Source organism: Schistocerca piceifrons, chromosome 4 (genome assembly GCF_021461385.2).
Source record: "Schistocerca piceifrons isolate TAMUIC-IGC-003096 chromosome 4, iqSchPice1.1, whole genome shotgun sequence".
Taxonomy (NCBI): Eukaryota; Metazoa; Arthropoda; class Insecta; order Orthoptera; family Acrididae; genus Schistocerca; species Schistocerca piceifrons.
Genome location: NC_060141.1, coordinates 601,523,456 through 601,539,910, shown reverse-complemented (window position 1 = coordinate 601,539,910; position 16,455 = coordinate 601,523,456).

The window sequence follows — 16,455 nt, the reverse complement described above, 5'->3', positions numbered from 1 at the left end:
TGGTGAGATGTAGTCCCCATGTTCAGCCAGTTAGTAGTTTTAGTCTACTATGGGCTCCCTGCTGGAAGGTTAGTAGGTGAGTTTTCCATGTTAGTTGCCAATCGTAAGGTTAGTCCAAGGTAATTTAGTGGGTTGGATAGGACAGTCGTAAATGGTGAGGTAGAAGTCATGGAGAGGAAGCTGTGTGTGGTTCATCCTGGGTTTTGGAGGGATTAATCTTGAGGAGCCATTGGTTACACAGGAGGTACACTGATTGAGGTGAGGTTGGACTTCTGGATCATAGGACAGAGAGCGAGGAATGCAGCGTAATCAGCACACTGAGAGAGATGGACGGGAAGAGGTGGTTTTGAATGTCAGTATTGTATAAGAGGTAAAGGAGGGAGGGGGGGGGGATGGGAACAGTACCTTGGAGCACTTCTACAGTGGGGTGGAAGGTACGGTAAATGGTGTTAACAACGACAGAGGACGATCGAGTGGAGAGAAAGGATACAATAAGGCAGATATAATTGATTTGAAGTGCATATTTCTGGAGCTTGAAAAGGAGACCAGAGTGCCTTTATACGTTTTTTCTAGGTGAAGGCAAACAAAGATCGTCTATTTACAGTTGTTGAGATGCTGGGATAGGAGATGTTCAGGTGTAAGTCATGAGCAGAGAAGGTGAGATGGAAGCCACACTGGGTAATAGGAAGAACATGGTGTTGGTGCAAATGGTGGTGGATGCATGTGCAGAGAATGGTTTCAAAGACATTGTTAAACACTGAGGTGAGGCATATGTGGCTGTATGAGGAGGCATGAATTGATGATTTGTTTTGTTTGAGGAAGCATAGGATTTTGGGGCTTTCCCGAAGATCAGGATAGTAGTCAGTGCAGAGGATAGTGGTATACAAGGTGGAAAGGCCCACAAGAAAGGAGAGAGGGCATTCTTCGAAGTATCTGTAGGTAATGAAGCTGTAACCAAGGGATGTCGTGCACTTTCTGTGAAGTACTTTTTTGTGTCCTGTGCTGTGATTAGTGTTTTTAATGCTGTTCAAGGTGGGGGCCAGGGTTGGGATGTTGATATCTGTACATTCACAAACAGTAGGTAAAGTGAGGATCATCATGAATGAAGAACATGTCAGAAAAATAGGATGCAATGTAAGTGGCTTTAGTAATTTCATAAAGTAAGGGAAGCTTGTTGTAAAGGTTCAGGTAGTGAGAGATAGGATGGGTACCGATAAGTCAGCAAAATGCTTTCCAGTACTTGGAAGAGTTAATGGGAAGTGTGGCAATGAGGCTGGTGCATGTCTGTTGCTTGTACCAGCGTTTCTTGGCATTGAGTAGACTCGTAATGTGTCACAGTATCCGACAGATGCAGGTGAGTGTGCCCTAGTCTCGAACCTGTAGGAAGGAGTGATAAATGCGATGGGATTCATGCAGAAGCAGTATATCCTGTGGTGGGAGAGGGGAGAGAGGGGCAATGAAGATATGTGTCTTTAGTGGGGGTATGGGTGGAGAAATCATCTAACAAGGTCTGCTGCAAAAAGGCTGTGGCATAGGTTAGATCACTGGGTTGCTGGAAGGTTAGAGTGTGGCTTCCTGTCTACGGATTCCTGGTAGGCTTTCCAGCTGGCACAGGAATAGTCATGGACAAGTTTTGGAGGGATTGGGATGGGGTGTATGGGGGAGGGTAGGGTGTAGGATATGATGAAGCAGATGGGTACATCTACATCTACATCTATACTTCGCGAGCCACCTTACGGTGTGTGGCGGAGGGTACTTATTGTACCACTATCTGATCCCCCCTTCCCTGTTCCATTCACGAATTGTGCGTGGGAAGAACGACTGCTTGTAAGTCTCCGTATTTGCTCTAATTTCTCGGATCTTTTCGTTGTGATCATTACGCGAGATATATGTGGGCGGTAGTAATATGTTGCCCATCTCTTCCCGGAATGTGCTCTCTCGTAATTTCGATAATAAACCTCTCCGTATTGCGTAACGCCTTTCTTGAAGTGTCCGCCACTGGAGCTTGTTCAGCATCTCCGTAACGCTCTCGCGCTGACTAAATGTCCCCATGACGAATCGCGCTGCTTTTCGCTGGATCATGTCTATCTCTTCTATTAATCCAACCTGGTAAGGGTCCCATACTGATGAGCAATACTCATAATCGGACGAACAAGCGTTTTGTAAGCTACTTCTTTCGTCGATGAGTCACATTTTCTTAGAATTCTTCCTATGAATCTCAACCTGGCGCCTGCTTTTCCCACTATTTGTTTTATGTGATCATTCCACTTCAGATCGCTCCGGATAGTAACTCCTAAGTATTTTACGGTCGTTACCGCTTCCAATGATTTACCACCTATGGCATAATCGTACTGGAATGGATTTCTGCCCCTATGTATGCGCATTATATTACATTTATCTACGTTTAGGGAAAGCTGCCAGCTGTCGCACCATGCATTAATCCTCTGCAGGTCCTCCTGGAGTACGTACGAGTCTTCTGATGTTGCTACTTTCTTGTAGACAACCGTGTCATCTGCAAATAGCCTCACGGAGCTACCGATGTTGTCAACTAAGTCATTTATGTATATTGTAAACAATAAAGGTCCTATCACGCTTCCCTGCGGTACTCCCGAAATTACCTCTACATCTGCAGATTTTGAACCGTTAAGAATGACATGTTGTGTTCTTTCTTCTAGGAAATCCTGAATCCAATCACAAACCTGGTCCGATATTCTGTAAGCTCGTATTTTTTTTCACTAAACGTAAGTGCGGAACCGTATCAAATGCCTTCCTGAAGTCCAGGAATACGGCATCAATCTGCTCGCCAGTGTCTACGGCACTGTGAATTTCTTGGGCAAATAGGGCGAGCTGAGTTTCACATGATCTCTGTTTGCGGAATCCATGTTGGTTATGATGAAGGAGATTTGTATTATCTAAGAACGTCATAATACGAGAACACAAAACATGTTCCATTATTCTACAACAGATTGACGTAAGCGAAATAGGCCTATAATTATTCGCATCTGATTTATGACCCTTCTTGAAAATGGGAACGACCTGCGCTTTCTTCCAGTCGCTAGGTACTTTACGTTCTTCCAGCGATCTACGATAAATTGCTTATAGAAAGGGGGCAAGTTCTTTAGCATAATCACTGTAGAATCTTAAGGGTATCTCGTCTGGTCCGGATGCTTTTCCGCTACTAAGTGATAGCAGTTGTTTTTCAATTCCGATATCGTTTATTTCAATATTTTCCATTTTGGCGTCCGTGCGACGGCTGAAGTCAGGGACCGTGTTACGATTTTCCGCAGTGAAACAGGTGTTAACTTCAAGCTGGGTCAAGGACTTCTGTAATGAAGGTTTTGAAAAGTTTGGGGGATGGCAGGACGACATCTGGTGTGATGTTGCTTTCAGGACGATTACACTGTTGGATGGGGACATCATCATCTTGGAGGGGCTTCGTTAACTGATGCCCCCACTAGAGTTCCACAGGATATCTACTAAAGAAGATGAGGGTGGGGGCAATAATATGGGTGGAACAGAACAGTTAATGTCGGTGAGGAGATCATAGGGGATGGGATTATAAGATCAGGATAGGATTTTGAAAAATACTTTTGGTGTTATTATTTCATCACCAAAAGGGGATATTCTTGAGGTGGCCAATTGCTACTCTGCCTTAGCCCAGGGATAGGGGATTATCAGTGCAGTGGAGGATGTTGGGAGATGTACAGATGGCATGGCGCAGTTGAAGGAACATTTCCTTGAGGAAATGGAAATGAGCATTTGGCGTCATTGGCCTGGAGGCCTCTTACGGGGCAGGTCCGGCCGCCTTGTTGCAGGTCTTATTACATTCGACGCCACATTGAGCGACCTGCGCGTCGGATGTGGATGAAATGATGGTGAAAACTGCACAACACCCAGTCTCTGAACGGAGAAAAGGGCCGACCCAGCTGGGAATCGAACCTGGGCCCGTTGGATAGCAATCTGTCACACTGACCACTCAGCTATTGTGGCGGACATTTCATTGAGGATGAAAGTAACAGTGTTGTGTTGGGAAGGGGTATGCATAAAAAGGGGCTTGTTGGTAGGGAGGGAGCAATTTTACTATATAGGATGTTGTAGCGCTGTTGCGCCATAATGAGAGGATCAATAACTGGTGGGATGAGTAAGGGGTGGAGAAGTATATGTGCTTGGTTGCTGAGATGGAATACTGCTTGAACAGAAAGTGGGATTTGCTGAAGGGAGTGTGGGCGTTGGGAGGCGTAGTTGGAGTAGAATAGTAAGGAAATGAATGGCGTCCTCAGCAGTGGGGCAGTGGGGATGGCCAGAGGGAGCTGTTAGGAGGGATGGGAAGGTCATTAGGATGGATGGGCACAGTAAATTCAGGTCTGATGGTGGGGGTTTGCATTACACTTGGTGGAGACTGTAGGGTGTGCAGGTGGGCAGGAAATCTAGGCTGGGATATTGCTTACAGTGGAGGCAGGTGGGATAATTCCCACAATCTGGAGTAAGGTGGTCATTACTGGGAGGCAGTTTTCACACCTGTACGATTGTGGAGGATTTTGAGTGTTCGTCTTTGATTTGGCCTCTGTGAGGAAGCAGATGACAGTGGGAGCATGCTCTGTAAATATGTGCATACAGAAGGTGGATTCAGAGTCAATGAGGTTACAGCAGGCGTTGTGGCTTTCTAGGGAAGGGTTGGTGTTGAGTTTGGTGACCACCTCCTCTGCTCTGATCTGAGTGCCAAGCTTCATAATCACAGGGTAGAGGGACTGTGAGCGGGGCTGGGATTGTTTGGGTGAGGGGTTGATTTGGAAGGGGGTGAGAGAAGCATGAGGACAAAACGTGATGTGGAGAGTTTGAAGAGAAGGTCTGTGGGGAAGGAGAGTTTGGTTCATTTGATGAGGACAGAGTCTGTATGGGTGATGATTTGAGGGATAGGGAGATGGGGGATATACTTTATAATTTTAATTGTGAGGGCTTTGGCGTTGAGGAATTGAGGGTCAGGGCAGGATAGGAGGAATGTGTGGACAGCCAGGAGGGAAGGAGCAGTGTTCATTTGACGTTTCTTGGTGAATTTGGTGGCTTTGGTGTCTGTGTTGTAACGGTTCTGGGTCTTTTTGCCGACTATGGAGTGGGGTGGAAATGGGCAGGTCGTTGGATCACACTGGACCCAGTGTGGGTGCTGGTGGATGGTATTCCTCGTGTGGTGCAGCGATTGTGGCACAACATGAGGTATTCCATGCAGGTGTTTGCAGAGGCAGTGGTCAGTGTGGGAGTGGAAGTTGCAGAGGGTGCAGATCAGGGGGGGGGGGGGGGGCACGGTAGAGGGTAGATGTGACTGCTGATAAGGAGGAGGCTGTGGGGGGATGGGGTGGACATATGGTGGTGGATCAGAGGAAGTGCTGCAAATGGTGATGGTGGCAGTGGGAGATCTGGTCGTGTAAATGATGGTGGTGGCTGGTATGTCCATTATAGGTTGAAAAGTGAGTTATGAGGATCGTGGTATTGTAGATCCATGCTCCCTATATACATGAGTTATACAGCAACAGCCTTAGGGAACGAAACACATTGATACCTACTTACGAGTCGCACGTCACACCTTAGCCAAGAGAAATGTAGGAAATACATCATACAATACTTTTTCCGGGTGACGTTCTCGTAATATTACTTGACAAAGCACCCCAAGACGAAAAACTGGACAGTCACCTTCAGTCTAGTCCAGTTCCATCTGCCAAATGAATAGTGTACCAGATGAGCCGACCGGCTGGAGCCGTTTTTTGTATCTGGACCTGGCTTCTTTTTTATATTTTTAGTCATCAGTCTTCTGACTGTTTTGATGCAGCACACCACGAATTCCTCTCCTGTGCCAACTTACATCATCAATTATTTGGTGGGTGTATTCCAATCTCTGTCTCTCTCTGCAGATTTTACCCTTTACAGCTCCCTATTTCCTGATGTCTTAACAGATATCCTACCATCCCATCCCATCATAATGTCAGCGTTTTTCATAAATTGATTTCCTCACTTATTCTGCGGAGAACCTTCTCGTTTCTTACCTTATCAGTGCACCTAACATTCTTCTGTAGCACTTCTGTAGCATCACATCGCAAAAGCTTCTATTCTCTTCCGTTCCAGTTTCCCTGGAGCGCATGTTTCACTACCATACAATGCTGTGCTCCAAATATACATTCTCAGAAGTTCTATATTGTGTACTAGTAGACTCCTCCTGTCCGAGAAAGCCATTTTTGCAAGTGCTAGTCTGCTTTTTGTGTCCTCCTTGCCTTGTCCGTCTTGGGTTATTTTGCTGGTTAGATATTAGAATACCTTTACTTCATCTACTTCCTGAACTTCAATCCTACTGCTAAGTTTCTCGCTCTTCTCATTACTTTCGTCTTTCTTCGATTTACTCTCAATCCATATTCTGTACTCGTTAGAGTGTTCATTCCATTCGACACATTCTTCCTCACTTTCGCTGAGGACAGCAATGTCATCAGCGAATCTTGTCATTGATATCTTTTTACCTTGAATTTTAATTCCACTCTTGAGGATTTATTTTATTTCCGTCATTGCTTCTTCCATGTATAGATTGAACAGTAACGGCGAAAGACTATACTCCTGTCTTTCATCATTCTTAATCAGAGCCCTTCGTTCTTGGTCTTCCACTCTTATTGTTCCCTATTGGCTCTTGCACATACTGTATATCACCCGTTTATCCCTATAGTTTACCCCTATTTTCCTTAGAATTGCGAACATATTGCACCATTCTACACTATCGAAAGTTTTTTCCAGATCGACAAATCCTACGTCTTCAGTCTTGCTTCCATTATCAGCCGCAACGCCAGAATATGCTCTCTAGTGATTTACCTTTCCTAAAGCCAAACTGATCGCCATCTAACACATCCCCAGTTTTCTTTTCCATGCTTCTGCGTATTATTCTTGTGAGCTGTTAAATGAGTGTGCTATAATTATTGCAGTTGTCAGCTCTTGTAATCTCCGGAGTTGTGTGGATGATGTTATTCCGAAAGTCGGATGGTATTTCGGGAAATCATACATTCTACACACGAACGTGAATAGTTGTTTTCTTACCTCTTTCCCAAATCATTTAAGAAATTCTGATAGAATTGTATCTGTCCCTCTAGTGCCTTATTTGCCTTATTTGATTTTAAGTATTCCAAAACTCTTTCAAATCTCAGACTAGTCCACCCCTCCTAGAGGCCTAGACTGTACTCTTTCAAACTATCCGATCTCACATCAGCATTTAACAGTGGAATTACCATTGCAGTCTTAACGTTACCACACTTGCTTTTAATTTCACTGCAAGTTGATATGAGTTTTCTGTATGCTGAATGAGACTTACCGACAATCATTTCTTTGTCGATTTCTTTACATTTTCCCTTCACTCATTTAGCCTTAGCTTCCCTGCACTTCCTATTTATTTCCTTGTTCCTACATGACTTTTATTTCTGTTTTCAAGAATTCCTCTGAACATTTTTGTACTTCCTTCTTTCTTCCTTGAACTGAAGTATTTCTCCAGTTACCCATGGTTGCTTCGTAGTTGCGCTCTTTGTACCTATGTTTTTCTTTCCTATATCTCTGATCATCCATCATTCCTCTTAAACTGAACTTTCTACAGATTACTCATTATCACGTTATCAATAGACTTAGACACCTTCAAGCCCTCCGATTTATTCCTTAGAACTTCCGTATCCAACTTCTTTCCGCATTGATTCTTCCTAACTAGTGTCTTAAACTTTAACCTGCTCTTCATCACTACTACAGTTTACAATCCAGTAACTGATTTCGGAATCTCTGCCTGACCATGATGTAATCTAATGGATATCTTCCCGTATCTCCCGACCTTTTCAAAGTACACCTCCTCGTCTTGTGAATCGGTACTACTAGGGGAAATTTACTGGAGAACTCAGTTTTTCTCCTCTCTCATACGTAGTACTAAGCCCGTATCTGCTGTACCCATTTTCTTCTACTCCTTCCCTTACAACCGCATTCCAATCCGCATGACTTTCAGATTTTCATCCACTTTTACCTATTGAATTACCTGTTCGGTATTCTCATTTACTTTCTCTATCTCTTCGTCTTCGGCTTGCGATGCCGGCATGTACACCTGAGAGCTGTCGTTGTCGGTGTTGGTTTGCTATCGATTCTGATGTGAACAACTCAATCACTGAACTATTTGCAGTACGACTCTCTCTGCCCTGCCTTCCTATTCATGACGAATTCTACTCCCATTATACCATTTTCACTGGCTATTGATATTACCCTATACTCATCTGACCAGAAATCCTTGTCTTCCTTGCATTTCACTTCAGTGACTTCCACTACATTTAGATTGAGGCTTAGTATTTCCCTTTCCAGATTTTCTAGCTTTCCTACCACCTTCAAACTTCTGATATTTCACGCCCGACTCGTAAACCATTATAATTTCGTTGGTTATTTAGTCTTTCTCTCATGGTCACTTTCCCCTTGGCAGTCCTTTCCTGGAGATCCAAATGAGGGACTAGTCAGCAAATCCTTTTCCAATGGACAGTTCATCATGATACGTATTAATTACAAGCCACATGCCCTGTGAGTACATAGTTTGTGTCTTTTAATGCAGTGGTTTCCATTGCCGTCTGCATCCTCATGTCGTGATCATTCCTGATTCTTCCTTCTTTAGGGACAGTTTTCTACCCCAAGAGGAAGAGAGTGCAGTGAACCTCTGTCTTCTCCTCCACCTTTTTGACAAGGCCGTTGGTTGAATGATAGTGACTTTTTATGCTGGAAGTCTTCGGCTGCCATTGCCGATGACTTATTCAAAATGGTGGCATGGTTCCAACCCAGGAGAGAGGACGTTTTGATTACTCGTCGAAGACGCCACCCATTCCTTTTCTTTTTTTTCTTTGTTGATCTCACTTTGATCGCTATTGTTGGTCGCATTTGTTTGTGGCGGACGTCCCACGACATCTGATCGAGTTGGCCGTTGATCCACTCATTCAATTTCTTATTGCTGCTAGACCATGTATGAAACTCCTAGAACATTGAAAACTGAAAGAAACTGTGTAGCTGAAAGCGTAGCGACTCCTTTTTCATACGTGTATGGGGCCATTATCAGCTACTATCCCGACACTTAAAGTGCTTAGACTCGTTTGTGGTTAAATGATATGTATCGGTGTATAGTAACATCAATTCGACAGCTCAGAACTACATAGTCGCTGTCTGTCATTCGTGTGATCCCTCACGTACTGCTGTACGTGGCTAATCCGCGAAGCAAAACCATCACGTTGATGCTCCTAGGATCGTATAGGCTGGCACACTCCATTTGAATATGTAACGAGAGAAAAAAAAGGAATTCTCTGTGAGAGACGACTTATTTCTCTTGTAAACAGAAGACTGGATTAGGGTATATACGGAAGCATACAGAGAATAACATTTTTATTCGATCAGAGCGTGGAATTGGGATAGAAGGGTAGCAGATAATACCGGTGTGATGTACCCACCATCAAGCGCTGTACAGTGGCTTCCGGCGTATTTGTTTTATACAGCAAAAATAGCTGAAAAGACAGTGAGCTAAAGCAGAAGAACATGTCATGCTGAAATTCATTTGCATCGATTTTTAAGGGGGTGTAATCCACCCGCTAAGAAATGATAGTGCAGGAGGTGAGTGATCACAAATTCCGTTGGTGTGTCACCTAGAGACTTTGGCACTCAATTCGGATCGAAGTGTAAGAGGTACTAAGGTGACTACTGTTACTGGAGGAAACACTGACAGTGATGTGGTGTGCCTTGTACTTGTTGGTTAATTGGCTCTCGATGTACCACAATTGGCATAGTCTCTGACATAAGGTACGCAAATATTTTATCTTGTGACTCCTATCGCATCGTATGATGTAATAAGTGAGTACATTTACTTCACAAATATTTTTAGGTTAATATTTTATTATGTTTATAAAAATCAGTTTTGTAACTGGTATATACATTTTTTAGGGCTAATACTTCTGAAGAAGATATTTTTACAAATATCGAAGCCAGGGTCAAGAGATAGTAAACCTTTATTTGCGAACAGGTTGACTGATTTTTCAATCTATTCTGAATCATACAGTTCCGGTTCCGCAACCATGATTAAGATTTTTAGGGTTTTAACTGTTTTGTGCTTCGCGCATAGATCTTTTGACAGACGTACGAATCTCTAATAATCTTTGCCTGTCGTCATTTTCGGGTCCTCTTTTAAAACGAGAGTGCAACAGCCTGTGCTTCCTCAACAGTTCCCGAATTTCGTTATTAATCCACGATGGGTCTTTTCCGTCGTTAACCCATTTACTAGTTGATGCTAAATGATTCCTGTACACAGGGAACATGGATTTGTAGCGGGATTGGGATGGTGGCTCGTTGTCCTAATATTATTATCCATCCTTATGTACCCCCCCAGCATCTATTGACTTCTAGATCAGCAGGAGGCTACTCTCCTGCACTTCAGAGGTAGTCCTGTTAGCATTACCCCTCCTTCCCACATAGGGCTGTTGGCTAGCCTGATACCGAAAATATCCTTTCTACATCAGACAGCCATTGATGAGACTGGTTGCGGCTATTTTCTAGCTCTTGATCAATGGCTGATACCCCTTCTCAACTCCTATGTTTCACAGCCAGAGGAAAAAGCTTGAAATTTCCCACTGATTTTTGAATTTCCCCCCAATTTTTGAATATCCAACCAGTAGGAGGAGGGGCGTTAGATCTCGTCAGTATTCTGGATCGACCATCTTGGATTGTGACGTCACAGGTAGACTGCGCCGTCATTCCAAAGATCATGAAACAAATTGAGTGCCCCACATCAGCAATTCCAAAGCTGATGAAATAAAGAGTATCCTACAGCAGAGACACGAAAATTGAATTATTGTAAATAATGAATATATTATTATTGTTATTATTTCATGTACAATGAAACATAACTAGCATTTGAATTAAATGCGAAAAATTAGAATTCACCGATTTTGACTTTCTCAGCGATTTTGAATTTCCTGCCATTTTTCCATGTGAAGACAGGCGGCTTCAATTGATTACTTTAAGTAATTATTCAAATTTGTTGATATCAAAATTCTGTTAGAAGGTCTTCTTTTAGCTTCCAAATTTCGAAGGCGAAGATTTCAGTTTAGAGTCCTGGTCTGGTACACAGGTTTAATCCCCCAGAGTGATTTTTCAAAGTATATTGCAACTTTTGTACCTTCCGAAATGAAATAAACAGCAGAGAATGATGGAACTTTCCCACAAATTCCCTGCAGGATAACACCAAAGTTAAGAAAAAATCGCCATATAACACTACCAGCTCAGCACAGACTGAGTAGAGATCAATTTACTTTCATTTATTCCGCTCCTAACAGGAAATAAAAATATAATAATAAATGAGTCATCAATTAAATATTGTCCAAACAATAGCATCGACAATACTATTATTTTCAATTTTGCTGATTCTTTCCTGCCAGTTTTTCCATGTAGTGGCAGGGGGGGAGTAGTAGTGTAGGGTAGGGGGACTGGTGGAGTTGCTAATTAATTGACAAGTTTAATTAATTAATTAGGTAATTGGATACAAAAATAGGTGTGATGTCAACACATATACACCATTGGGCGGACGGTCTGCCAATTTGAGTAATTTAAAAGTTGGGTCGTTCTCTCTTTACCCCACTACGAATAAACAGTTGGGTGGAGTCCGCTATGCAGAGTACGTGATGTAACACACCAAAGCTGTCATAAGGCATTAAATAAAATGTAAAAGCCTGGCAGATAATATGATATCAATATTAGCTCAATAGGTAAAAAATGGCGTTCAACAGTGATATGCAGACAGTTGGAGATGTTGTCGTTGAATATGTATATCATGGTTGTAAAGATGCATTATTCACCGATGATTTAAGATACTTCTGGTAGCTATGTCGATAGCGAGTCGCAATAGATTACCTTAAAACCATCTCCGTTGGGCCTACATCTGATCAACCATCCTGCTGAACACGTAATTCTTATATGTTTTATCTTCCTAACTGTTGCCTGAGGCATTACATACCCCAGTGAATCCATCCCCTTTCTGCTGACCTACCAGCCTTTCCTTAGTCTTCAGCAGTGTCCTTGAAACCTTCAAACAATGGTTCAAATGGCTCTGAGCACTATGGGACTTAACATCTGTGGTCATCAGTCCCCTCGAACTTAGAACTACTTAAACCTACCTAACCTAAGGACATCACTCACATCCATGCCCGAGGCAGGATTCGAACCTGCGATCGTAGCGGTCACGCGGTTCCAAACTGTAGCGCCTAGAACCGCACGGCCACACCGGCCGGCTTGAAAACTTCCTCTCCAAATTCATCCATTAATATCTTCAACACCACCTACCCCTCCTGTTGCCTGAAGCGGCTTCCGTTCTAAATTTTTCACCTCCTTTACCCACACGAACCAAATGCAGACCCTCCCTCTTCTTGACAGTAAACATGAAAAACGCCTGCGAAAGTGTGCGGCATTCTATGTTCCTTTAAAAACTCCACTAGTTTACTCTTCCAGACAATTACATACGCGTAATCCATCCTTTCTATGTAACTATCGCAAGATGGTAGGAAATTTCTTAAAAGGTCAGGGAGTAACGTTCATGGTTACGGAGCAGAAGAGGGTAAGAACTGTAGAGGAATACAGAGATTGGAATTCATATGTTAGTCCGTCACACTTGCCTTCACTTAGTGAATGGTTTCCGTTTCCATGCTTTCCCCTGTTTTTGTGATGTGCCTAACATACGTATTACTCAGTAGGTAAGCTTCCTTACAAAAAGTCATAAGACCCAACCATATGTCATCTTATAGTAAAAAAAAACCATCTTATTGTACATAAATTGTGTAATACATGAGTTTCAGTGTACAAAATCATTTACTATAACTGTAATACATTCTGTTTTATCATTGTCTTCATTTCTTTAATTTTCTACAGTATTATTTTAATACACTCTGTAATAGGCCATTTAACTAGTGATGCTACTCCGACACCGATCACGCGCCATAGCAGACGCAGAAAGCAGATCTCGCATGTACAGTTTCACACAGGAGGCCGTGCATCCTGCTGCAGATACTAAAGCGAATCGCTTTACGTTTAATTTTATGCGTCATTTCACACGAGGAGTCGCGAAGCACACTGTGGCGGCTTCGTAGATTGACAAGTGAATCCACACTATTCATTTTACACTCAGAATTATATGGGAGCCTTCAGATTGCAACCAAGATGTGCGTCGCTTCTAGTCAGCTTTCACACGCAGATAACACACGTTATTTTGTCAGCGACTCTGTTCTTTCTGCCCGCTGTTGATCATTAATATATAGTGTACTGAAGATCTTCTGCGCGTGTCTTAAGATGGAGAAAACGTTGAGCGAATTTAACATAGAGACTTGATTGCGGAAGAGCAAATTGGGAATGTGGGATTGTTCCGCACCTGATAATTAAAGCAGCAAAAAATATGTGCAGGGTGTTTCATGTGCAAGGTGTTTCAATGTTTCTGCTACAGGCTTTTATGGTTTGTAGAGCGGACTTCGTAGATAAATTTTTCATAAGGGACTCATGTCCGGAGATTTATCAGTACGCGCCGTCTAGAGCAGTGGTTTCCAATCTGGATGTAACTACCCTCTGAGGGGAAAATGAAATTTTTGAGGGGTAAACTCGAAACGAGTCGATTCTGTTTCAGTCAAGAAACGAAATTATTTTCAAAAGATCATCACTATTATCATAATTTTGTAAGAGTCTAATATTGATTATATCAGTTATCAATAATTACTTTTTCTCAGTTCGTTTTATTAATGGGGTCGAGGTACAGGTTCCACCCACTAAACATACATGTTTTGCTTTTTCCTGTACTTCGCTGATGATAAAAGTGAGACATATACGTAACAATTACTAAATATCTCAGGATAATACCTTCAAAAGTTTGTAGATAGTACCTGCAATAGCCCAGAAATTGTTTCATTACTCGCTTCGAAACTTATAGATGAATTAATTGACAGAACGACACAGCAGTAACTACATAAGGTCTACTACAGTGGTGGACACGGTTTTATTATTATTATTATTATTATTATTACTATAAACGTTAGTGGCTGTAGTCAGACACAAAACGTAAACAGTCTGACGTCTTCCACCTTCTGCCAGTTCAGAAGTAAGGAGTGCAGCAATCAAGCCTTGAATATAGTGCCCACAAGCAAGTGACACAATGGAGAGGCGTAACGCAGGAGATGTATGTGTGTTCCACAGAAAGTCTTTCATTCCACAGCTTAGTTAGGTGTTTTAAAGTTGGTGACAATGAGTGGGAAGAGGGGGTGGGGGAGCGAGGAGGGCGTGGGGGGGGGGGGGGCGAGAGGGCGGGCGGGCGTATTAGCGACTGTCTGATTGATCTGAGGGGTACTTTAGTCTAAGAAGGTTGGGAACCACTGGTCTATAGGGAGCCGCCGCTGGACCCTGTGGTAATTGTGACATCACAAACCGTTTTCATCTGACTACAACAACGACTGCGGAAACCTGGTAGTAGGAGGGTTGACTCTGGTGCTCCAGGGATGTGTTGCACCGTTGATTTTGAAGCGTCACGTAGAAGAGAACCTGAGGACAAGTACTCAAAACGTTGTACACTTCATGGAGTCCTGTAGAGGGTACAGGTCGGAGCTCATTGCCTCCTTTGTGCGGGTACTGCTAGGCGGGAGATTTGTAAGTGATCCTCCTTATGAAAGTGATCCTCCTTGCAACCCTACATTGAGGTGACAGAGACATTGGACAGAAATATGCACGTATACAGACTGCCGTAGTATCACGTCCACAAGATATGAAAGGCCAGTGCATTGGGGAAGCCGTCATTTGTACTCAGGTGAGTGACGTGATAAGGTTTCCGAGGTGATCGTGGCAGCACGACGGGAATTAACAGACTTTGAACGCGGAATGGTAATTGGAACTAGACGCAAGGGGAATTTCGTTTTGGAAATTGTTAGGGAAACAAATATTCCGAGATCCACAATGTCAAGAGTGTGCTGAAACTAACAATTTTCAGGCGTTATCTCTCACCACATGCACCTTCACTTAACGACCGCGAGCAGCGACGTCTGCGCAGAGTTGGCATACTAAGAGACAAGCAACACTGCGTGAAAATACCTCACAAATAAGTCTGGGATTTACGGCGAACGTATCCATTAGGACAATGCGGGAACACTCGGCGTTAAGGGGCTATGGCGGCAGACGATCGATGCGAGTGCCTTTGCTGACAGGACGCCATCGCGTGTAGATCCTCTCCTGGGCTCGTGACCACATCAGTTGGGCATCGGATAACTACAGAACGGTGGTCTGGTCAGATGACTGCCGATTTCAGTAGTTAAGAGATGGCAGGCTTGAATGTCGTGCAGACTCCACGAAGCCATTGCCCCAAGTTGTTAACAAGGCATTGTACGCTCTGATGGTGGCTCCATAATAATATAGGCTGTGTTTACTTGGTATTGACTGAGTCCTCTGGTCCAACTGAAGCGATCATTGGTGGGAGAAGCTTGTGTTCAGCAACTTGAAGACCATTGGCATCCATTCATGGACATCGTGTTCCCAGACAATGATTCGTCACGTCACTGGAACATAACTCTTTGTGATTGGATTGAAGAACACTCTGGGTAGTTTGAGCCAGTGTATTGGTCACCCAGATCACCCGACACGATTCCCATCTAGCATTTGTGGGGCACAATTAAGAGTTCAGTTCGTGCACAAAATCCTGTACGGGCATTACTTTCACAGTTATGGACGACTACAAAGGCAGCATGGGCCAGTCCATGCCACGTCGAGTCGCTGTATTACGCTGGGCCAAAGGAGGACCAGTACAATATTAAAAGGTATCCCACAACGTCTGTCACCTCAGCGTAATTTGTTAGCACCACACCACGTCAGTCCCAGACAACAGCGCCGCCTTGCCCGACGAGATTCGGTGTCCTCCTTTTTCGGCGATAGCGAATCCATTGCATTGACTTTGCTCCTTGGTCTTGGGTTCGTAGTGACATAGCCAGCACCCGTTCATGGTGAGATCAGGCGGCTTATCACGTTCTCTAGATGGTCGTGACAGAACTGCAACATTTCCACAGCTGCTTGGGTTCGGACGGCTTTATGCGTGTGTGTGTGAGCAGTCGCCGAACTCATCTAGCGGTGGCCTACATCGCGTTCAATATTTTGTGCAAGCTGTTGAAAATAGGCCCATGAATCATTTTTACTTTTTCCACTGTCGCACTGATTCCAACCTTCGAGCTCCAGGGCGATTTCCGACATTCGCTTCTTCGTAACTTGACTTGTTCTACCAAATTCGGACCGTTTGCGATACGTAACGACTGTTCGTATGACGGTGCACTGTGGCCGTAAGCTTTCGCCAACTCAGCATAGTTTGTTGGAGCGTCATGGCCCTTCAAGTGCAGAAAACGATATTTCAGGATGCTCAAAGCCATTGTGATGGAC